Below are 17,348 nucleotides of genomic sequence, written 5' to 3' on the forward strand. Positions count from 1 at the left end.
AGAAGTAGTGTGGGTACAGAATGTGGCTGGGTGAAGGAGGCTCTGGGTTTAATACTCAGCACAGGGAGCTGCTGGTCATGGTGGCATCTGTACTCCCGGCCCCAGGCAGATTAAGGCAGGAGAATGACAAGTTCAAGGCCAGCTAGTGTTATATGGTGAGACTCTGGTTTCAATAAAAGACTCACGTGGATAAATGTATGACTTTAAAGAAAGGGTTGGAGTAATGGCTCATTTGTTAAGAGTGCTTGTTGCTCTTGTAAAAGATGTAGATTCTGTTCCCAGAACCCACAGGACAGTTCACAACCATCTGTAACTCCAGTTCCAGAGTATATGATACCCTCTTCTGACCCCCAAGTACACCAGGCATGCACATAGTATACATATATACATACATGCAAGAAAAATACACATAAAACAAAGAAATTTAAAAGAAAAAAAGTATTTGTGTGTAATGTTTTGTTATTGTTATTTGTTTTTGTTTTCTAAGACAGGGTTTCTATAGCTCTGGCTATCCTGGAACTCACTCTGTAGACCAGGCTGGCCTTGAACTCATAGAGATCTGCCTGACTCTGCCTCCCTAGAATGAGGATTAAAGGTGTGGGGCACTATGCCTGCCTTAAAAGAAAAGCTTGTAAAAAGACTTAAAAAATTATGTCTCTAATTGGGAGACCCAATCTCTAACATTCTGAGTACTCACGCTATGTTTAGAAAGTTTCAGATTTAGCAGAGCATGGCAACAATGCCTGAAATCCCAGCACCTTGCCATGGTAGCACTAGAAAGACAGAGGCAGGAAGGTCACTAGTCTGAAGCCAGCCTAGGTATACCATCTATACATACTGGGACCCTGTATCCAAAAAACAGTAAAAATATTCAACACAAATTCACTTCAGAGCAAAGAAAATTACAGACATGGAGTCTTAAGAAATCAAGACCCACCGGGTGGTGGTGGCACACACCATTGATCCCAGCAAGTAGATCTCTATGATTTCAAGGTCTGCCTGGTCTACAGAGTGAATTCCAGGACAGCCAAGGCTACTTAGAGAAACCCTGTCTTGGGGATGTGGGGAAGACCCAAACACTCACAGAAAACTGTCCATTTTTGAGCTTAGGTTCAATGAATAATCGGTTTGGACTAGAGGATATGGCTTGTTTTTGAGACCAGTCTCTTTGCAGACCTGGCTGACCTCAGACTTTGCAATCAACCCTATTACCTCAGCCTCCTTAGTGTTGGGAGCATGGGCATGGACTAGGGTGCCTAGCTGCTGGTATATTCTTATGCTAAAAGACAAAATGGGGAATTCCAGGAAGGCTATCTGCCCAGGTTCTTCTCCTTGCCTGTGTGTGCATCCCTCTCTTTGGCATAGGCAATAACCCTTTCTGAAAGGAGATTTAGGATCTACTGTTAGACAAGATAAATAAGGATTATGATCTAGCAATGGGCCCCTACGAGGGGGTGTTCAGAAGGTTCTACTGAAGGGAGAAGGCTCATCCTGAAGTGCTGGGTTTAAAAAGGATAACTGTATCATTCATCGCCTTCTGTTTCCTCACTGTGTGCCCTTTAACAGCTGCTTTATGCAGCTGCCACCAGGCCTTCCCTTCACAAGGTCCTGAACTTTCAAACTTTATTAAGCCCCCAATAAAGCATTCCTTAAGCTGCTTCTGCTGGGTATTTTGTCACAGCAATGGGAAAAGTAACTGTACAGTTTTCTAATTAAAACTTAAATCAGGCCAGTATTTTGGTACTTCCTTTAATCCCAGCACTTGGAGGCAAAGGCAAACAGACCTCTGTAAGTTCGAGGCCATCTTGTCTACATAGTAAGTTCCAGGGCAGTCAAAACTGTGTGAAAGACCCCATCTTAACAAACAAACAACACTTTGAACAAAAGTTTCATTTGATCCCTGGATCCTACAAGATGGTGAGAGAAAACTGACTCTTGAGAGCTGTCCTCTGACCTTCACATGATAGCTGTGGCAGGTACATGCCTGCTTTCGTACACACATATGTGTATGTGCACATACACTGTACACATAAATCAATTTTTTATTTCAAAAATAAACTTAAGTTTTAAAGAGACTAATAAAATCAACTTGATGTATTTGGTAAAGAACTAATGCCGGGCGGTGGTGGCGCACGCCTTTAATCCCAGCACTCGGGAGGCAGAGCCAGGCGGATCTCTGTGAGTTCGAGGCCAGCCTGGGCTACCAAGTGAGCTCCAGGAAAGGCGCAAAGCGACACAGAGAAACCCTGTCTCGAAAAAAACCAAAAAAAAAAAAAAAAAAAAAAAAAAAAAAAAAAAAAGAACTAAACCTATGCCGGGTGGTGGTGGTGGTGGTGGTGGTGGTGGTGGTGGTGGTGGTGGTGGTGGTGCACACCTTTAGTTTTAGCACTTGGGAGGCAGAGGCAGGCAGATCTCTGTGAGTTCAAGGCCAGCCTGGTCTCCAAAGCGAGTTCCAGGAAAGGCACAAAGCTACACAGAGAAACCCTGTCTCAAAACAAAAAACAAAAAACAAACAAACAAAAAAAAAAAAAGAATTAAACCTTTGAAGATCTAAAGAGAAGTAGGCTGTAAACACCATATGCTGTGTAGTTAGAGACAAAGAAAAGAATGGAAAACTAGAAAGGTAATTTTTCTCAGAAAATTTTTATTCTGCTTTATTGGATCAAAGCTACTCCCTGATTAAAAGACATTTGATTTTTTCAGATTCCTTGAACTGCCATACAAACTGGCCAAAATGAAATGTTTCACTAAAATTTCCATTGTTGTAAAGGAAAATATCCTAGCTGTCCTCTGCCTGGAAGCCCTGGTGACTATGAGGTCAGCTTCCTCCTGAGCTGCAGGCTACAATGGCACCCTACATTCTCCAGGGACTCGTGCCCACTCTTCTCACCTTCTCTGATGTGGAACTGACCCTATGTGCAGTAGACAAGACAGTATGAATCACCAAGGCCTAAAACATGGACAGGAGCACTAAAATGTCTAGGGTGCTACTAACCTAGCCATCTGTAGCCACTTCCCCAGAGTTCCCTCCCTCCTGCTCCTCCTGGCACCACACCCTTAATCTTGGCATGCAAAGGAGGGTGGAGCACTTGGGCATTTTGACAAGTCATTGTGGTCTGGTTCTGAAGTTTTTCAAATTGGACATGTACTAGGACCACATGATATGGAGCATAAATGAAGAAATAAAAGAGAGAATTAAGGGGAAACTTACACTAACCCTCTACCTTACATTAGTCATTGAGTCTTCTGGGTAGCTACTCTAGGAGACAGATTCATACTCCACAAGATACAGAGAGCTGTCCAAGGCAGCACACTTTTGGTGGAGCTGACTGGAAACCGAATCTTCACCTTGATCACTCCCAGGACCTTCCGATGTGGTTGGTAGGTCCCCGATCTAGTGAAGCTGTAAGGCTGGGCTACTTCTACATCTCTAAAATACTGGTACTTAGGCTGGTGAGAGATAGCTCAGCAGATAAAGGTACTTGCCACCAAGGCTGATGACTTGTATACCTATAACCCACAGAATAAAAACAGAGAACCTATTCCTGTGGGTTGTCCTCTAACCTCCATACACATAAGGAGACATGTATACTCCTAACTCTCTCTCTCTCCCTCTCTCCCTCCATCCCTCATGCCTCCCTCCCTCCCTCAAATAAATAAAAAAATATGGAGGACTACTCTAGTGCACAGAATTCACTAGATTACCTTAATAGTGCACACTTATTGACTCTGGCCCGAGGGTGCAAGGGTGAGGGACAGTCATTTCCAAAATTGTTGATTAATGCTTTCAACACAGACCATTTTCCAAGCAAGAACATCCATAGGTATATTTTGGATTTCACCACACAGTGGCTGGTACTCAGTTACCTTGGTTTGATGAGATTCTAGGAAAACTTTATTTTGCATCTGTCTGGCATCAAGTTTTTTTAGCGAGGCTAAAAACACAAACCATCTTGACAAAAAGGACTTAAAGCTGGGGCTTAAGGAAACCTTCAAACCACCCTCACACACATAATTCTTCTCTCTTCATTTCTGCACAGTTCTCACAATTACCATGACACTTAAAGGATAGATGCAGACAGCTGTTTGGAGATGTTTTACAGATATGCTGACACAAAAGCAGAAGGTCTTATCACCTAGAAAACTTAAGAGGAAAGAAAAGATTCATATGTTTGCTTGGGTCTGATCTCCCAGAGTTAATGATTCATTGTCTGGGCTAGGCTTGTGCATTAACAGTTACTACAAGCTCCCTAGGTGATTCCAATGTATAGCCAGAATAATGAATGACTACTGTTCCATAGCCTCTTAAAGAAACTGGAAGCAAGCCAGGTGCAGTGGTCCACATCTGTAATCTCAGCAACAAGGAGGCAGAGGCAGGAGGAATGGTAAGTCCTAGTCCAGGCTGGGCTACAGAATAAGGCCTTATCTGAAAAAATAAAACCAATCTCTAGGGGGGGCGTGGTGTGCTGTGGATGATTGATTGATAAAATAAAACACGGATTGGCCAGTAGCCAGGCAGGAAGTATAGGCTGAACTAGCAGAGAGGAGAACTGAGAGAAGAGGAAGGTGGAGGGAAGAGGATGCCAGTTTGCCGTCCAGGGAGCATCATGTAAAGGCAGCAGATAAAGCCATGGAACACTTGGCGACATATAGATTAACAGAAATGGGCTGAGTATAAGAGTAAGAGCTAGACAATGGTAGGTCCGAGCTAATGGCCAAGTAGTTTAAATAATATAAGTGTCTGTATGTTTATTTTATAAGTGGGTTATGAGACTGCCGGGGATTGGCAGGACCTGGAGAGAAAAACTCAGCTACAGTGGTGCACACCTTTAATCCCAGCACTCAGGAGGCAGAGGCAAGTGGATCTCTGTGAGTTCCAGGACAGCCAGGGCTACACAGAGAAACCCTGTCTCAAAAAAACAAGCAAACAAATAAAGCCAATAAAAGATGTGAATCATGAGTCAGGTGTGACAGTACATGTCTGTGGTCCTAGCATTACTTGGGAGGCTAAGGAAGGAGGATCAGGAGTTCAAGGATAGCCTTGAACTAAGTAGAGCATAGGCTACATGAGACCTTGCCTCACCCCCCCCCCCAAAAAAAAAAGTGGAACAAAGAAGGGAAGAAAATAAATCAGAAGCAGCTCTCTATCACAGAACTAAAAGCCTCTGCATGGGAGGAAGGACACAATTAAACCATTAAACCAAACACCCACCAAACTTCAAAGATCTTTGCCTTCTTCCTTTCCCTCTCTCCACAAGGGCTCAGCTCTTTTATTTCCATGGGCACAGTACATACTTGAGTCTCTTGAGATTCTAAGCTTTGAGAACAGTTAACCTCATGTTATAGTAAGGGAAACTGAGTTTTGTGAGGGCCAGCTGCTAATCTGGGGTAGGAGGCAGCATGTTTGTCTCAGTGCCCACTAACCTTCCTAATTCTCTGAATTCACTCCCAAGCTCACTTCTCTACTGGCACGTCTCCATCATTGGAAGGACCCAGAAAAATGCCGCAAACAAGTGACTGTAATGAACAAACAATACTTCTCTGCTCTGAGACTTTCCGTGCCTCCCACTAGGTTAAATCCTCAGCCAACCTTCTACATTCTTGTACATCCTGACCAAACTGACCTAACCTTTTCTATATATTTAGTCTCTCCTTATCAGACTGCTTATATCCTAAATATTCCTGTTTTATGCCTCTCAGTTTGCTGTTCCAAATACTTAAATCCTAGAGTGCTCAGCTTTTTAAATGTTAACTGCTATTTTTGTCCCATATCAATGTTTGGGGAACTAGCTCTCTCCAATTGGACTAAAGTCTTGAAGAGCTGGGATCACACATTTCTTATGTTCCAGATCCCACACAGCACAATGTGAGGTCAGCAGCAGAGACAAAATAATCAGGGCATTAGTCACCTAATTGCTCCCTACTACAAACAAGTAAAAATCAATGTACTCTAAAAAAAGCTTCACAAGATCTCATAAGTCTCAGATTGACTATCTCTCTAGAGAATTAATGTTCAAGTCAAGTGTGGTGACACACACTCATGGGGCTAATGCAGCTGTTATGCACCTACTGTCTTGAGGGTACAGCAGAAAGAGTATAAGATTCAAGCCAGATTGGCTACATAGTGAGACCTTGACTCAAAGGGGGAAAATTAGGAAGTTTGATGGTGCTGTAACTCACAGGCAGCAGGTAGCATCCCATTCAGGGACACCAAGCTTCTGAAGAAGTCTCGTAATAGATACATTGGTTTAGCTCACTGGCCATCTGCCTGGCTACTCACCATCTTTAATATTTCACAGAATTAATGATTACTTTTTGCTCTGAAACTCATTTATCTCTGCTTCATCTGCAGATTCTAAGTGCTAGAACCTACTTTTATTCTATGTCAATTGCTATGCAAAACAATAATGTGTAAAAAATACCTGCAAACAAATGAAAATCTTGAGGATTTTTAAAGGCATCTGAAGAACCACAACTGTCTTAATATAAATTCTGGCAGGTGAGTGAAGCCAAGTGTACCTCCTTTCCAACCACTGAACTCTATTTAAAACTCCTCACCAGTCAGATCATAGAACCTTAAGCTTTACTCTTCACAATCCAAAATTCCCCAGTTTGCATTATGCAAAACCAAATTGAGCACTTTCACTCTGTTCACAGATGAGTCAAGGAAAAGCATCACAGCCCACTTTGATTCCTGCAGTGAAAACAACCATGATCTTGGGGCCTTTGAGTTCATGCTGCCCTCTATGGAATGGTCTCTCTCCAGGCAGAAAAGCTGGTTTGCACAAAGACTTCAAAGACAGGTGATACTCCAATTAAAGACATTCCACAAAGAAGCACTCTGAACATCTCTGACTTCAGATATGGCTACAGAATGGATATGGCTTTTTGTTGTTGTTGTTTTGTTTGCTTCGTTTTTTGTTTTTGTTTTGTTTTGTTTGAGACAGGGTTTCTCTGTGTAGCCCTAGACCAGGCTGGCTTCAAACTCAGAGCCACCTGCCTCTGCCTCTCCAGTGCTGAAATTAAAGATGTGTACCAACACCACCTGACATAACTAACGCTTATATAAAAGCAAAGCATAAACACACAAAGACTCCTCAACAAAGCTTTTAAATGAAATATAACTTTTACTTATTTGTTCAATAATTCCTGGAACACCTCAAACTGCAGAAATGGATGCACAGAACGTAAGGCACTACCCATCATATAATAAACTAGGAGAAGTATTAAGCAGACAGACTTGTGGCAGTGGTGATTGTTCTGTGGTTCTGGATCTCAAGAGGCTGACTCAGCTGAAAGTGACCTGCTGAGAGCTGCAATGTCCCCATTCTGGGGACACTCTTTGCTACCTCTTTTTGTTCACTGTTCCAAAGACAGGCCTCCTAGATGTCCTGGTGCCAGGAGGACATTGGGTAACCACAGCAGACATCCTGACTCAAGGTCCAACTGCACCTTCTAGTTTCTTAGCTTAATTTTTCTAAGCCTCAATTTGTATCTCTGCATAATCATATCTTTTCAACGTTTGTGGTGAATACTGGATGAGACAGCATTGCTAAGGCATTCAGAACTATGGCCAGGCTCCTCAGTTTTCAAGGGGTCTGCAGGGGAATGTTAGTCTCCAGAACTGTTAAAGAGTGCCTAAAGACAAAAAAACAAATGCAGCCATTCTCTTCAGCATGGATAACAAGTCATTAGACTCCAATTTCTAGGCAATGTTACTCTAGCTCCTATGTCTCCAGTTCTTTCCTACTTTACCATATTTTCATGTTATATTCAATTAACACATCTTACTTTTATAATAAGAAAAAGCATTTCTTAAAAAAATATTTATTTATTTATTTTGGTTTTGCGAAACAAGGTTTCTCTGTGTGTAGTTCTGGCTGTCCTGAAACTCCCTTTGTAGACCAAGCTAGCCTCAAACTCACAGAGATCCTCTTGCCTTTGCAGGATTAAAGGCCTGCACCACCACCACCACCACCACCACCAGCTAGGAAAAACAATTTTTTAAAACATTTATTTACAGTGTCTACGTGTTTCACAACTTTACAGAGTTTGCTTTCCCCCTCCACCGTGTGGATCTCAGGGATTTTTAGGCTAAGCAATAAGCACATTTACCCACTGAGCTTTTTCATTGGCCTCAAAACCAATTTTTTAAGTTTGTTGATTTGTAGGCTGGAGTACTGCACAGTAATAAGAGTGTTTACCTAGCTAGTCTGGCTGGAGGCACTTTGTTCAACCTCAGCACTCTCAGTACTGGGAGTGGCTACACTTGTAATTTAAAACATAGTACTTTAAGAATTCTGAGTGATAAGGATTGAGATTCCTGATATGTTATCAAGATAAATATAGTTGATCCCTTTAGGTCATTTTATTACCATTGGCCAGTTGTGTTTTTGGTTTTTTCTAGACATCTCTGTGTAACTGTCCTGGTTGTTCTGAAACTCACTTTGAGTGCTGGGATTAAAGGTTTGCACTACCACCATCTAGCCACCCATTGGCATTTTAATTTATGCTGGGGAGACTAGGAACAGAACATGGAAATAAAGTAAATTAAATGTCTATTTGTATGAGGACTGATAAAATAGCTGTGTTGGGGGGGGCATGTTCTAGGGATGTAGCTCAGTTGGTTTACTCTCCAGTACTGTGTGAACTGAGCATGGTGATACATACCCATAATCCTAGCACTCAGGAAGGAAAAGCAGGAGAATCAGAAAATCAGGGTCATCCTCAAATACAGAAAGAATTTAAGATGAGCTTGAGTTGCATGAGCCCCTGTCTCAAAGTGAAAAAAAAAAAATGGTGGGAAAGAAGTCAAGCTGATAGAAAATTACCGCCTGATTTTAATAATGGTTCTCGCAAGAAGGAGAGCTGAATACACCAAAGTCTATTCAACCCAGTGTGAACACGTTAGTGTCCTCCTGACACACGAATATTTCATAACCAATCATGCATGTTATCATGATGTTCATTACACACCATGTTGTCATAAGCCTCCTCAAACGTAACAAGCTCCTATGTTCATGGGGTACTTACTCAGCTGATTCCATCACCCAACAAAAGGTCAAAGTTCAGAGAGAATAATTACCTTAAACATAGCCACTCAGCTCTTAAGTGGTGAGAATGACTGGGCAGCAGGCCTCCAAGACTAATCCAAGGACACAACTGCTCCGACATTCTATGACTTTAGGCAGATGTTTTCACATTGTGTAGTTTCCTGTCAGTGATTCAGGTCAGCTCAGTAGGTAGAACCATTCTATCAGGTCAGGAGGATGTGCTTAGAACACAGCCTTTTGATTTTAATATCCCAAAATGTTTCAGTCTACCTCCTACTACATGGGCACCAACTGCTGGAGTGAGTGTAATCTGGGCATCATAGAAGCCTCGTACAAATATGAACATTATTTTTCCTCCATGTTAATTAAATCCTATCATCAACATTTGGCAGGTTCTGGAAAAACAGAAGGGACAGGAGAGATAGCTCAGCAGTTAAGGGTGCTTACTGCTCTCACAGAGAACAGGAGTTTGGTTCCCAACACTGGCACAAAGCAACTCACAACTGCTTTATAACTTCAGCCCCGGGGGTCCCAATGCCCTCTTCTGGACTTTATACGTACTGCATTCACACACACACACACACACACACACAGAGAGAGAGAGACAGAGACAGAGAGACAGAGAGACAGAGAGACAGAGAATATAAAATCTTTTACAAAAATAAGCAGGAAAAAGGCTAGGAGGTGGTAGGAGGTGGTGGTGCACGCCTTTAACCTTAGCACCTGGGAGGCAGATCTCTGTGAGTCACAAGCCAGCCTGGTCTACAAAGCTAGTTCAAGCTAATTCCAGGACAGCCAGGGCTGTTACACAGAGAAATCCTGTCTCAGGGGAAAAAAAAAAAAAAGAAAGGAAGGAAGGAAGGAAGGAAGGAAGGAAGGAAGGAAGGAAGAAGGAAAAGGAAAGAGAGAGAGAAAAAAAGAGAAAGAAGGGAGGGAGGGAGGGAGGGAGGGAAGAAGGGAGGGGAGAGAAGAGGAAGGGAGGGGAGGGGAAGAGAAGGGAAGGGAAAGGAAGGGAAGAGCAGTGGCCGTCATCATGGTGTCTCTGTACAGAAATAAACAGGAAAAAGGATTTTTATATGAACATTCATGAAGCAGTCATCATGCTTATGGGGTACTCTGCAATTAAAAATACAGTTAATTTCATTTGTTCAAAATGGAACAGCATCATCACAGGCTACTCTGCTTCCCTCCTGTGTTAGTACCCGGGGGACTGACAACAGCTACTCCTCCAGGGGCTTCCTGTACCTTATTTAATAGCAGTGGCCAGGATGCACCAGGACTAGGTCCTGTTGCTCACAGGCCTGGTCTGCCTGGCCCTCTTGCTCAGTCCTTCTCACCAGTTCAGCCTTCGGAAGGCCACAGAGACCTAAGGTTTAACATCTCCCATGGTGGCAATACACACATGGGACTACTGAGCCCTCAGATACAACTATTATTAGGGGCTGAAATTTTAATTTAATTAATTAAAGTATCTAAGTAAGGTATAGTGGCCACATGTATATAATAGCACTAAGGAGGCTGAGGCAGGAGGATGGAGAGTGTGAAGTCATCTTAGGCTACACAGTAAGGCCCTGTCTCAAAAGAATTAAGTAAATGATCTTTAAAAAGTTTTGAGTAATTTAGTATGCAGTGGCTACTGGACTGGCCTGTGCAGTTAAAGACTATCTATCTGAAGGTATTAAGTATTTTTTAAAATGAAAGAATACTAAACATAATGTGTGATGGCTTGCTTTTCCCCCATTAAGATACCACAAATCTCTTTCCAGAACAATATATTTGAACATTATTTTTAGGATTTTTTTTTTCAAGACAAGGTTTCTCTGTGTAGCCTTGGCTGTCCTGGAACTCACTCTGTATGCCAGGATGGCTTGGAACCCACAGAGATCTGTTTGCTTCTGCCTTCCAAGTTCTGGGATTAAAGGCATGTGCCACCATTGCCTAGCTATTTTTAGGATCTGTACCAGTGCTGTTCGGTAAAGGAGCTAGAGCAATACATAGCTAAAGATCACTTAAAATTACTAGTATGATTTGTGATTGTTATAATCATAAAATACACACTACACTGCAAAATTTATATGATGAAAGGAGTATAAAATGTAGCAATTTATACTGATTTCAAATTGAAATAATATTTTGGATATACTGTATTAGGCAAAATATTTTACTTAGATTATTTCACCTTTTTTAGTTTTTTAATTTTTTTGTTTTTTTGTTTTGTTTTGTTTTTCCAGACAGGTTTTCTCTTTGTAGCTTTGCGCCTTTCCTGGAATTCACTCTGTACCCCAGGTGGGCCTCGAACTCACAGAGATCCACCTAGCTCTGCCTCCCAAGTGCTGAGATTAAAGGCATGCACCACCACTGCCTGGCAATTTTTTTTTAATTATTAGAGAGAGAGAGAATGAATGGTGTGTGTGTGTGTGTGTGTGTGTGTGTGTGTGTGTGTGTGTGTACAGGGACATGTATGCCATGTATATGTACATGTGAAGGGGAGGTCCGAGGACAACTTTAGAAATCAGTTCTTGCCTTCCATCAAGGAATCCAGGGATCAAACTCAGGTCATCAGGGCTGCACAGGTGTGTTTGCACAGACGGCCTTTCTGATCATCTCAGCAGCCCTCTGTCACTGTTGTTACTATAGCTATTGGAAAATGCAAAATTACATGTGTCACTCACACTACATCTTTACTGGCTGGTGCTGCCTTCAGCCTCTAGTATGTGTGATGAATTAACTCCATGCTCATGCGGCTAGGGTGGAGAACTGAAAAATTGGTCACCCAAATCTCTGTCGTGTTCTCAAGGGGACTTCCAAATTGTCGGTGTCTAGGTCAGTGCAGCTCTCAAACAAGCCTCCATTCTGCAGGTCCAGTGACAAATCATTCTAAGACCACAGGTGTCATGGAAGCCACTCTACCACTCCTAGCCTTGAAGTCCAGAACCACTGTCCCTACTGTTTCCATTTTCTTCAAAAGGGCATTAGTAAAATGTAACTCAGACAGTTATGAGGATAAAATGAAAAAACCTGGAAAAAAAAAAAACTGACTTCTTATAAAGTAAAACATATACTTAGCATATCATCCAGAAATTTCATCCCTAGGTATTTATTCAGAAGAAATGAAAATGTATGTTCACAATGACTACCCAAATACTCACGGCCTCTCTATCATAATATACCCGACAGGAAATGACCAAATGCAGATGTGAGGTAATAAACCGTGGTTTACGCACACAATAAAATGCCATTCAGTGATTAAAAAGAACCTTGGAGCCAAGCTCAGTAACACTCACCTGTCTTCTAAGAAGTTTGAGACGATGAGGCAAAATGATCATTTGAGCCCAGAACTGTAAGGTCTGCCTAGCAATGTAATGGGACCTTCTCTCCAAGAGGGAGGAGAAGGGAGAAACTAAATACTGCACCAATGTAGTAATATATTATGTACCCTAATAAACTTGCCTAGGGATCGAAGGACAGAACCAGCCAGTAGATTAGACATAGAGGCCAGACAGTGGTAGCACACACCTTTAATCCTATCACTCGAGAGGCAGAGATCCCTTTGGATCTCTGTGAGTTCAAGGCCACACTGGAAACAGAGCCAGGCAGTGGTAGCACACACCTTTAATCCTAGTACTGGGAAGCACACACACCTTTAATCCCAGGAAGTGACATGGCTGGGCAGAGAAAGGTATATAAGGCATGAGGAGACAGGAACTAAAGTAGTTCAGCTGAGACCCTTTCAGGTGAGGATTCAGAGGTTTTCAGTCTGAGGATACAGGATCAGCTGAGGAGTTGGTGAGGTGAAGTTGGCTGTGGCTTGCTCTGCTTCTCTGATCTTTCAACTTTCACCCCAATATCTGGCTCTGGGTTTTTTATTAAAAGACCATTTAACATTAGAACAACACACCCTATACAGTTTTACTTACAGAGGGTATGCTACAAAAGATGAAATGTCAGGAACAACAAGTAGTTGTTCGAAGTAGTAGTTGCCAGGGACCAAAAGAGGATACTGACTACAAAGGATGCTAAGGAAATGCTTGCTGTAGAAAATGTTACAGTAGGTACGTCTTTTTCAAATTTACCAAACTGTATACTTAAAAATAACTATTTTTTTCCCTTTGGGGGGACAGGGTTTCTCTGTGTAGCTTTGTGCCTTTCCTGGAACTCACTCTGTAGCCCAGGCTGGCCTTGAACTCATAGAGATCCACCTGCCTCTGCCTCCCTAGTGCTGGAATTAAAGGCGTGCACCACCACGGCCCAGCAAAAAAAAAAAAAAGATTAATTTTATTGCATGTAAATTATACTTCAACAAATCCAACCTAATAGGGAGTGAGGGGGAAAGTAAAGAGAAGAAATTAATGATAAACATGAAGTACTTTATGGCTTGGCAAATAACAACATCAACTATATGACATCACCACACTCATTTCCGTGTTATTTAAAAGGTTTATACACTAGCTGGGCAGTGGTAGCACACGCCTTTAATCCCAACACTCAGGAGACAGAAGCAAGCAGATCTCTGTGAGTTCAAGGCCAGCCTGGTCTACAAAGTGAGGTCCAGGACAGCCAAGGCTACAGAGAAACCATGTCTTGAAAAACCAAAAAGGTCTAGAACTTAAGACTCTGACCTTGTACTATTTCTCTATTCATATCTTGGTGCAGCTGTTCCCACCTGTCACCTGGTCAACTTTCCCTTCCTCTTCCCATCTTGTCATGGACCCGAAGTATCCTGATTTCACTGATCCATTACTCCCCTATGTCCTTTTGTCCATCACACGGTACCCTATATACCAGCAGTAAATTAGGCTTCCTAAAACATCATTCTCATGTGCTATACACCTGCTCAAGTCTCCTCAATGCTGCTCAGATCCCCTGAGCCTGGCATTCAAGAGATCCTACAATTGGTTTTAGTCCACTGCTTTTCCATATTTACACTGACACAATAAACAAATGGAAACTAATGTACAAAGGCAGGAACCAACTCTATCTTGCTTAGTTCTGCACCTCACATACCAAGTGCCCAAAACATGGAACATGTCTACAGCAAATTATGGAAAAATACTGTTCAGATGTATTACAACTGATCACCAACCTGATTCAAATCCACAGCACAGATGTGAAAAGCCAAACATGGCTGGGCATGCCCATGGCTCCAGCACCAGATCACTGAGATGGACTCAGAGAGTAAACAACTCAAAAGTCTCAAGAAGTCCCTGAAATTTACCAGACACACAAGACTCCTTCCTCCCCAAGTTTGTATAAGCAATAAGGACTGTAGAAGAGATTCAGATCAGTTTCCAACCAGCCTACCTGTCTATAAAGGAAGAGATATTCAGTGACCTGTCAAGCTGCCTGCAAGTCTCGAAGGGCAGCTTGACAGGTCACTGAATTATTACCCATGCTGGGCTGGCTGGGCTTTCAGTGATGCAGCTGCTTCTGAGTCATCCCTGCTCTTGTTACTGACTCCAATAAACTCAGTAGCTCACCCACTTGGACTTTGGTGGTATTGTACTTAGGTCTGTCATCAGTTCCTTATCTGGGGGATGAATAGACATTTTTGATTTGTGTTGCATCTCTCCTGGAAAAGTGTCACACAACACTTGGGCATACATATTTACCTGCATGCAACACACACACACACACACACACACACACACACACTCAAGAAAGTAGCAGACAAGTTGAGCATGGGGGCTCATGTCTGTAGTTCCAGCACCCAGGAAATCAACCAAGATAAGAGGCAGATAGATATAAGTTTGTACAGAATGCAATTTGTAAGGAATATAGAGGCATGCCTTAGGCAGCAAGAAGATAGGATTATCACAACTCAAGGGAGAGAAAAGGCTTATGTAGGAAGCTAGTCAGTATTCTGTAGTTAACTGGAATGTCCCTGGGCTTTCTCAAAAACTATTAACAAAGGGGTCAGCATCAGTTAAGTAGCAGTTTGGGAGTCAGAAGCTAGTAGAACACATTCTCCTGTCTTGATGACTTTGTCCTATATGGGAATGTGAGATAACTTGTAATAGGGTGATCTGCAGGACCACACGCAGAAATGCCTAGGGTGTGACAAGGGACTGACCATTCTCTGTGCTCTGGTGGGCCAGTGGGCTGCTCTCTACTGGCCAGATACTTGAGGCTGGTGTATACAGGCCTACTTCCAGCTTCATTTCCCTTTGCTCCAACACAAAAGAAAGGACTAAAGTGCACAGAGTCCCTGGGCAGAAAGGCAGGCCTAGCAGGGAGGCCCTGAATGAAAAAGACTGCTTTCCCTTCTCACCTCTACTGCATCCTCCCTTATCAATACTCCATTCATTTCCTCCCTCGTCACGGCAGGGGTGTGGGAGCTGCTCATCTGAATTAATGAGGAAAAACGACTTGTTGCTCCAAACCATGCCAAAGAAATGTGGGAAAACTCGTTTAAATGCTCTAAGCGAAGGTGCTGTGACTATCAAGTGGAACCATAGCAAAGGCTCACACATACTTACTGGTTTAAATACGGCTACCCACTACACATACTGCTTTCTGGTCCAGAACCCTGTGCCCTTCCCTTGGGCGACTAATAAGTCATCTGTGCACATACACCAAACTGCACTATGCAAGCTGCAAACTAAAGCAGTTTGTTTTCTTTTTTGCCACCTATAATCTATTTAGTGTTTTAAGTACATTTTTCATAAAATAACATATATATGACAGTATAGTACATTATTTTTAAATATACACATCTCACTGACTAAAATAAACTTCAAGCTTACAGTTTTTCTTTTGAGTGTTGTCTGTGTGCTTGCCTAAGTAAGTATAGAAACTAGAGGCTGACATCGGGATGTCTTTTCCAATCACTCCTCTACCATATTTTTTAAGATGGGGACTCTCCATGAACCTTGAGCTTATTATTTTAGCTAGGCTGGCTGGCGAGAGAGCCCCTGGAATCTTCCTGTCTCCACATTTCTCATCTCTGTGGTTACAAGTACATTTTGTCACACCCAGCTTTTACATGGATGCTAACTATCCAGACATAGATTCTAATGCTTGTTGTGCAAGCATTTCATCTACTGATCCACCTACTCAGCCAGTTTTTGGTTTACTTTCTTTCTTTCTTTTTTTGGTTTTTCGAGACAGGGTTTCTCTGTGTAGCTTTGGAGCCTGTCCTGAAACCCACTCTGTAGACCAAGCTGGCCTTGAACTCACAGAGATCCACCTGCCTCTGCCTCCTGAGTAGAGTGCTGGGATTAAAGGCCTGTGACACCACCACCTGGCCTGGTTTACTTTCTAACAGTGATTTTTATCCTAAGATCCATAGCCTGGAAGTGATGCTCTGAGAGGTTTACAGACAGGTATATGAGTGTTTATGGAAAGAAGCTGTTCTGTCGATGAAACTCAAAAAAGGAGCTGGATCATAAAAGCAAAGAACTTGTGAGTGAGTGTATATGTTCTGAGTTTAATATCCTGCAATGTTATAAACCTTTCCAGAATAATAAAGGAGTGGCTGGTTGCTTTGGAAGGTAATGAAAACATTCTAAATTGTACTGATATAGTCACAGCTCTGTGAATATACTAAGAACCACTGAATCGTCCATTTCCACTGGGTAAAGTGTATGTTTTGTGGATTATATAAAGCTATTGCCAAAAAAATAAGTGTTAAAGAAAGCTTCTGGGGCAGATTCCTGTCACAATGAAGTGGAATTCCCAAGCTGAAATATAATCACATTAACAAAAGAGAGTGTCTCTTAGCGACCAAAAAAATAACTATTCAATTATTCAAAAGCAACAGTAACAGCAAAAGTTCCTTTTGGCTTTCAACTGTGCTCTTTTTAGGAAGTGTGAGGAAATGCTGGTATCTTATTATTCATTAAAGATAGCCAGACTTTCCCCAAGTTTGGTCACCAGCATCATCAATTGGAGACCAAGAAGTCAATTTGCAGAAACCTTCTCCAAAATCCAAGTGTTTACCCAAGATAAAGCATTTGTGTCCTTAGTCAAAGTCTCAATCTGAAAACAAAGGACAATGACCTCTTTATAGCACACTTTAATCTCCCCACTATGTGCATGGTATTCACAATTAACCAAAATAACACCCAGTTAAAAGGCAAACCCATGGGAGGAGTTGACCACTCCCTTCCCAACCCTGAGCACTTAAGAGTTCCAAGGGAGAGCCAAGTGTGGTGGCTCACACTGGTAATTACAGCACTTGGAAGGCAGAGGAAGAGGGTTAAAGTTGGAGGACAGCTTAGTCTATACTGTAAATTTCAGACTAACCAGGCCTACATAGTAAAACTCTGTTTTAAAAAAGTGTGTGTGTGAGGGTGG

At 42.2% G+C, this 17,348-nt stretch overlaps 1 protein-coding gene across 12 annotated transcripts in view; it reads right to left on the reverse strand.

Annotated features, from left to right (window-relative positions):
* Positions 1 to 17,348, reverse strand: part of Pxk (PX domain containing serine/threonine kinase like) — an 82,471-nt gene that overhangs the window by 57,983 nt on the left and 7,140 nt on the right. Inside the window, exon 1 of one of the 12 annotated variants that reach the window (XM_076544566.1) lies at positions 14,137 to 14,267. The exons of the other annotated variants lie outside the window; for them this stretch is intronic. The gene's annotated coding sequence lies outside the window, so the exon portion shown is untranslated. Of the gene's footprint in view, positions 1 to 14,136; positions 14,268 to 17,348 lie in introns of those variants that run through there. 12 annotated transcript variants of the gene reach the window in all.

Source organism: Peromyscus maniculatus, chromosome 9, assembly GCF_049852395.1.
Source record: "Peromyscus maniculatus bairdii isolate BWxNUB_F1_BW_parent chromosome 9, HU_Pman_BW_mat_3.1, whole genome shotgun sequence".
Taxonomy (NCBI): domain Eukaryota; kingdom Metazoa; phylum Chordata; class Mammalia; order Rodentia; family Cricetidae; genus Peromyscus; species Peromyscus maniculatus.